The following is a 561-nucleotide window of genomic DNA, read 5'->3' as shown; positions in this document are numbered from 1 at the left end:
TGCATTCATTGATCTTTTGGCCGGTAGGGGGTAGCAGAACAAGCTGAAAACTTAACATTAACATATTAGTTACCTTATTAACTAGTACATACACAATATTAACTATATTAACTAGTACATACACAAAACCAAAACAATGGACTAAAAGACAAAAGCGCAATAGAACGGAGAAGCACAAATTAATTTGTTTTGGGTGCTATTTTCAATGTTTTTTGTTGCTTTTTCTGGTTTTGTTGCCCTGTTTAATGCCTGCTAAAATTTCGCGGGACCTCCCTAGAAAGGTGGAGATCTCGCCCCATACCCAAAGTTATGCCATTACTATTAGGGCTGAATGAAAGATAGTAGAGTTTTTTTCAACAGGAAATGTCCTGCTCTGTACTTATCTGTCAGACTTCAAGGGATTCTCAGCAAAAACCAAATATTGGCCAATATATTGCTTTTAAAACTCACACATACTGATATTAGCCTCAGAAAGTCTTGATTTAGTCAGGCTGAGTTGCACAAGAAAACTGTGTCTTTGGCTAAGAAAACTGAGGTTTAACTCATCAAATAAGATAAGAC

This window comes from Etheostoma cragini, chromosome 14, assembly GCF_013103735.1.
Source record: "Etheostoma cragini isolate CJK2018 chromosome 14, CSU_Ecrag_1.0, whole genome shotgun sequence".
Classification (NCBI taxonomy): domain Eukaryota; kingdom Metazoa; phylum Chordata; class Actinopteri; order Perciformes; family Percidae; genus Etheostoma; species Etheostoma cragini.
Note: the sequence above shows the minus strand (reverse complement) of the source record.